We start from the raw sequence: 5,852 nt of genomic DNA, 5'->3' as shown, positions 1-5,852 counted from the left end.
TGGTATCGCTCAGCTGCATCTAACTCTCTCTGCCAGGAGATAGCAGGGATGCAGGCTGTTCAGTGGGCTCAAACGTTGGCTTTTCCTAGAGTGCTTCTCACTGAGGCTGACCACTGGCCCTGTAAGAGACAAGTGTAGGCACCCTGAGTGAGGCAGGAGCTGGGAAATAACTGCTATGACTCATGCCAGATACACAACCAACACTGTGTTTTCTTGGTGCTCTTATTCTTAAGTGAAGAACTAGATGCCAGAAGAAAAATTAAGCTCTTATTAATAAAGTGCTGTGAATGTAACCTTTCCTTCAAGATACAGTTGCACAAGCCCGTGCACTATGTTTTATACAAAACAAAGTATTTTCTCATAATCTCTTAAAATATCAAGTACAAGGATATGGCTTTTTGTTCACAGGGTAGCTCACTGATTGATTACATGTTCATACAGGGGTCAAAGTCTGATCTTATTTATACCACTGTAAATTAGATGATTTGCTACATTCTTTATAGAGGGATATTACTTTGATGTTAATATATGTTATAATTAAAATATTTGGACTAGTGACCACTGACTGCTTGGAGTTGGTCTAGAAACCAGAACCTTGCCTTCTGCCCTTTCTGTCTGGTTATCTGAAAGACCAAGCAAGAAGCTCAGAGATGCTGTTGCACACTTGAGTTTGTGCTTTGGATTCTGGCATCTTTCTTGCACCCGTTCTTTAATAGGGAGAAAAAATCTAAATGGCAGAGCATATATCCTCCAAGCATTTCACTCCACCCACACAGTTCTTTTTCTTTAAAACAGTGGCTTATTCCCAACTGGAAAGGCAGCAGTCTAGCTAGAAGACAGGTTATATTCAAGAGAGAAAGGAAGGAGGTGGCTGAATCATAGCAATTTAACTCTGGCTGGGTGGATGTAAATCCAGCCACTGGTTGCTGCTATCACAAGCTTGGTATGATTTCGGATACAGGGAGCAGCATATTGTTCTGGGTAATGAAGGCTAGAGGTCAGAGCAGGCTATGCATTTGCCTTTATTGCTTGCACTCCAGCAGGTGCAATATTCATTGCCTCTGCTAGGAGCACAGCCATCTCTAGCATTACTAATGAAATGTCAAATCATATTTTTATTTACTTCCTTTCTTCCACACCTGCAAATAACCACATTGATAAACCCCAAACTGATCATTTGGGGGTTTCTAAGAATGCCCTGAGTAAAAGCCAGCCCTCAGTAAAGAACACCGCTTTTTGGAAGCAAACTAAAAAGGTTCATTTGGGGCTTTTCATAAAACAAATCTTGCAACAAAATTAATTTGTCCGGCATTAGTCATCATCCTTTCTGCATGTTAAGGCTGTTTCATCTGAATAAAATAGATTCTCCCCCGTTCCCCCCAGATATCATAGTTATACTCAGTATTCACAAAGGGCAGAAAAGACACACAGCTGAGTGTGTCACATTAGCACGCTTCACTGCCCACTGTGGCCAAGTCATGCAGGATAGTTCTGGTCACAGATCAGTTGTCAGCTTTTTCCCATGAGTAGCTTCCTGTACCTGCTGTCTTGTCAAAATCTTTGCTACAACAGGTGGGAGGATGGCACTTTTTTTTTCTTTTTCCCCTTTTCCTTTTCCTTTTCCTTTTCCTTTTCCTTTTCCTTTTCCTTTTCCTTTTCCTTTTCCTTTTCCTTTTCCTTTTCCTTTTCCTTTTTCTTTTCCTTTCCCTCTCCCTCTCCCTCTCCCTCTCCCTTTCCCTTTTTTTCCTTTTCCTTTTCCTCCCCTCCCCCCTTTTTTATTGGCTTGCCTCAGAAGTAGGCAGCTTTCTGAGGAACATCGACATTCAGCCCGATTGTACCTTTGTACCAAAAACCTTCCAAGAGGGGTAATACTCGTCAAGTTTCATTTCCAGAGTAAGTTTCTCCTGTGATGCACTCTGTGCTAACATAGGTGCCAAAATAAGCTTGTAAAGGAGTCTCCTCTAAACCCATCCGCTCAGCCTCTTTCCTTTTGTTCCTTCCTACTAGGTTTTGTTTTTCTGCTATTAGCGTTAAGAGGTTTTTAGGGAGGGAAACTGTTTTTGAGTCAAGTGCTCTTGGTTGTTCCTGGGGAGCACCAGGCTGGTGCTGCCCACAGATGGCAGGGAACTCACCAGGTTTCATCTTTAATAGCTCAGAGAGGTATCTTCTCTCTGCACTTGGATTAGACGATGCAGGTGACTGTCCAGATGTGAGGCTCAGTCTAGTCACAGCTGGAAACAGAGAAGGGGGTGGGAGTTAGGGCTCTTGGGTGGGACACGTCGCTGCTTTTCCCGTCATTTAGCCCCTGAATGTAAATTTTCTAACAGAACGATGACAAAGGCAGGGTGGCGTGTTGGGGTTTGTTTCATTTGAAGACAGTGGATGTGAGAAAGGAAATGTTTTCTCTAAGGAGGCAAGCAATCTGCCTGTACCTACAGGTCTCTCTTTGATTACAATTAATTAATCAGTAGTACATGCTAGAAATGTGCCAAGCACTCTCTGATCAGAGAAGCTCCCAGTCAAAAGCCAAACATGTAGAGATAATTTAGAGGAAAGCCAGACAACGTGATGTCCTTTGTGGAGTAGCTGCTGCAAGAGCAAATGCATAGCATTTTGATATTTGGGGGAGGAATATTTTAGGAAGCCAGCAGCGAACGTCTGCTGGGATTAGAGAAGGACACTTCATGGGTTCTGATGAAGAGGACGTTTGGCCTCCCAGCTTTTTCTTCAATAAGTTTTGCTTTTCCAGCCTGTGACAATCCAACTTCTAATCAGAATTAATTCAGTAGGTGAAAGAGAAGCGACAACTTTCTGTCAAGGTGTGCTGAGGATAATTCACCTGAGTTACATTTCAGAACATCTCAGGCTTTTGACTCAAGTACTAGTTTCTTAGGGGGTTTAAACCTGTCTCTGACATTTTTGTTCTGCCTGAGAATCTGCAGAAGATAAAAGATGCTGAACACTTACATTCATCTGCTCTTTCCATTTCTCTGTCCCAGAAATAGCCTTTTATTAGGTGGACACTTGAGGAAGGGGAACTGAAGCTTTGATGGTGACCCACTCCGTTGTGACTGGCTGGAAAGAGATGACTTGAGGCTCGCCTACAGCTTCTGCTCAGAACCAGTGTATTCTCTTCCTCAAGAGGAAAGCGTTAGCCTGATATTAGATCACTTCAAACTTGATCCTGTGAGGGCTTTAAAGATTTACATAGATTATTTGTGTGTACTTTTGGGTGCAGAAATTCATAATCATTCACCCAAACCACCTTCACAATCACTGTGCTGTTCCTCAGCATTATAGAGACATTTTATCTGCTCTGTTGTGTCCTCTGATTGTTATCACAGTTTTACTTTGCATGAAACTTAACAGCAGTGGAGACTTCAGTACTTAGGTCTAACTACTAACCACTAGCCATAGCCTCTGAGCACCTGCCCTGTAAGGTTGTTTACAGGAACAAAATCCCTCACAAACTTCACGGGATTCTTGTTTCTGAATTCTTGAGTTCTGGAAACTCTTCTTAGAAGGACTGCAGTCAGAAAAGATCTTGGTGTGCTTTTGAGAAGAAAGGGATGTTAATATTGGATACTCAGCACATGAAAATTTCAATGAAAATGTGACATCTACAGCACCTTCCATAGTGCCTCAAGACACTTTTCTTCCAATGATTTTTAGTCTTCATTAGACAAGTCAGTGATTTTCAGGTTCTGGGTCCTAGCACATTGTTGAATTAGTGTTATTAAGGAGGAACCTAACATAAAATGGTAATGTAAATGTCAAGTCGTTATTTACTGTGGAAGCTTCTGTGGATATGTGTGCTCAGACACATCCAAGATGAGGTTCCTCTTTGCACGGACCTCAGGTCCTGCTTATATTTTATTAATTGACTGCAGCTGACCTGTTAACTTACAATGACAATCAGCATCAGTGACTCCATCAGTGACGTGCTTGCTCCCCTTTGAGAGATGTCTTGCCTAAAGCTCAATAAATTGAACTAGTGACCTAAAATGACCCTAATTTCTCCAAATTAGAAGTTTTGTGTCCTACATGTCCCACAGATGGAAAATGAAGTAGAATGATAAATTGTTAGACTAATGACCTTTTTGTGATAGAAATTTTAAAGTTGTTTTTCTTCCTTTTTTTTTTTTTTTTTTTTTTTTTTTTCCCTATAATCTGAGGACCAGGATGAATTCCAAATTCTCAGCTTAAAAGTGTTTGAAACCAAATTTAACAAAAAAGCTGACCTTTTGATGATCTCAGAAAGAAAGGTCAAAGATTAAATTTGCTTTTCCTCTGACTGCTTGCATGCAGCTCTGTTTCTGTATGGATGAGTATGCCAAACTTCAACAGCATAGCCTCATGAGAATGTGGGAAACAATTGTGTCAGTCATCCAGCCTGATCCATGTATCTGTATTATCTCAGACTGCATTTCTCCAGTGACCACCTTTTGGTGCCTTGGAGGATTTCTCGTTGTGTGGGAGAGATCATGAAAAGCAATATTTCATTTATGGTTCAATACTTTACTTGATGCTAAGAACTCCCCCATCACAGAGTGTGTCTCTCTCAGGAAGGAAAAAAAAAAAAGACAAAAAAGCAAAAAGCAAGCTTTTAGTTTTTGCTTTCCCTCAGGAGAGTCAGTTTGGTGGGAACAGATGCTAAAATTGTTAAATTGTTAATCCACCAACTGACCAGTCCTATGACTTCACAGAGAACTGCTACTCTTCATATGCAATGTGCTGTTGCTTTCTTTCTTCGTGCTCTGGGTTATGCCCACCTGACATCAGGACTGCAACTGTATTATCCTGATTGCTTTCTATTCTGAGGCCTCACTTCTAATTACTGAAGAAGAAAGGAGATCTCTGCCACACATGCTAGAGAGGGTGAAAGGCTGCAGTCCTACACCAGCTCCACAGAGGTTATACAACAACTCACCTTGCATTCAGGCTCCTTGTGTGCTGGTTAACAGCAGACTGCTCACATTAGACAGTCTCTTTTGTTGCCTTAATATCCAACCTTTTATTCCTATTCTTGAGCCTTTCCACGGCGTAGCCATGATAGGATACATCAACCTTCCAGCTGCCTGTCTTGGATGGACCTGCGATGTTCATCTCTTCAGCAGCTTAAAAGAAAAAGATCCTATAGCAATGGCCAGTGCTGTGGATGGGTGATGGTTGTAGGTGGTGGTATTTCTTCCTTGACCATCATGAAGTGCACTTAACTATGGCTCTATCAGGATGTGTGAGTCAGACAAGGCATTGGCATGCTAACCACTGAAGAAGAGGGACAAAGCTCTCCAGAGCACTGAAGGGAAATGGGAGCACATTGCATTGACAGTGCAGCCTAGCATGAGGATTTTGGTACTTCTGGATAGCACTTCTAGGAAGTTGCAGAAGTGGCTTTGGTCTGTGCTAAGGTGCAGATCCATATAGTACAGGAAGGAGGAATACTGATATTTGCTGGAACCACTTCTATTCTGGTCCTTCCAGGCATCATTAACCTTCTGCCGTGGCATGTGTGACAGAGCAGGTTGGGATGCAGAGCTTGTCCCCACAGTATAATATTGACCATCTGATGGGTAGAATTGTGAGGGGATGCCCACCGTTTCCTCCAAAGCACGCTGCAGGGGCCACTGCCCACGATGCGCGCTGGGCAGGATGCACCACTGGTCTGTTCTGCACGGGTGCTTGTGGTGTGCCTCTGAAAGGCAGCGTGCTCTGTGCCCCTTCCTCCTGTCCGCTGGGAGCAGCTCCACAGCCAGTCGCACAGATGACCAAAGGAAAACTAGATGAATCACTAAAAAGCCCTCTGACTTCGTGAAAAAGACACAGGTTTTAAAAACGCAGAGCCGCTGAGC

The 5,852-nt window shown here is 42.7% G+C and overlaps 1 long non-coding RNA gene across 1 annotated transcript; it reads right to left on the bottom strand.

The window, feature by feature from the left end:
- Window positions 1-2,201: 2,201 nt before the first annotated feature.
- On the bottom strand, window positions 2,202-4,994 carry LOC116486561. The gene is made up of 3 exons (XR_004252976.1): window positions 4,931-4,994; window positions 2,968-3,193; window positions 2,202-2,231 (listed from the first exon to the last, which is right to left on the bottom strand). It is a non-coding gene; the product is annotated as an uncharacterized LOC116486561 (long non-coding RNA).
- Between the last annotated feature and the right edge of the window lie 858 nt (window positions 4,995-5,852).

The sequence above is a fragment of the Aythya fuligula genome, chromosome 1 (assembly GCF_009819795.1).
Source record: "Aythya fuligula isolate bAytFul2 chromosome 1, bAytFul2.pri, whole genome shotgun sequence".
Classification (NCBI taxonomy): Eukaryota; Metazoa; Chordata; class Aves; order Anseriformes; family Anatidae; genus Aythya; species Aythya fuligula.
This window is presented reverse-complemented; position numbering and strand designations above follow the sequence as displayed.